The following is an 889-nucleotide window of genomic DNA, read 5'->3' as shown; positions in this document are numbered from 1 at the left end:
CATCTGTCTACCTACCTCTGCTTTAAATGATCGGTAGTGGAGAGCCTTTACGTCTGAGATCGCGGTGGTCTGATGAGCCTGACCAGTAGGCTTCCCATAGAAGAGGAGTCACCCAGGGAATGGTAAGACGTAAATCCTGTTCCTAATTCTACTGTCCTATTCTGTGTCCAGTCTCAGGAAAGAAAAACAAAAGTGCCAACACATTCATGCCCGTACTCTGAACGTTTCCGATTCACCAAAACTGTTTTTTATTCTAATCAGTTGACTATCGATGCTAATGTGTGGATTTTCTTCTTCTTCTTTTTTTCTTCTAAAATTCGTATATATTAATTTTGCTTTTTTTTTTTTTACTAAAATTCGATGCCTTCAGTAATACTTTCTTTTTTCTCTCTTGCTCAACAGAGCTTTGGCGAGTTGGAAAACACCGGAGTCCAGGATGAGGTCCCTGTTTTTCCTAATGGGAAGGGATAGCCACTTCGAAGCAGACTGATTCGATTAACATCTTTCTGAACCACAAACCTTTAACCGCGGAAAAATCGTTGCGTTTCGTGAAAAGGTGCGTTAAATCACAAAGTGCTACTCTAGGATGTAGTTCAAAGGCCATAATGCCAAAGCTGTTTTGTCTTCCCGGCGAAGTAGGAAAACAGAACATGACATGGCACTGTCGCCTCTCCAGAGATCCCGAATGCCCCAGTGATATAAAACGCGTTGGAATTTACTGTCGCCTTGGTCCATGAACACAACAAGAAGTCCTAGAGACATCTCTGACTCTAGGACACAGAATAAGCGGCCTATATGAAGGATGATTAAGTGGAAACAAAAAATAGAAAGATCGATTCATAAATTCACACCGATTATTTTAACACCAGAAACGAGGATTATTTTTTAA

Source organism: Penaeus monodon, chromosome 33, assembly GCF_015228065.2.
Source record: "Penaeus monodon isolate SGIC_2016 chromosome 33, NSTDA_Pmon_1, whole genome shotgun sequence".
NCBI classification, from domain to species: domain Eukaryota; kingdom Metazoa; phylum Arthropoda; class Malacostraca; order Decapoda; family Penaeidae; genus Penaeus; species Penaeus monodon.
Note: the sequence above shows the minus strand (reverse complement) of the source record.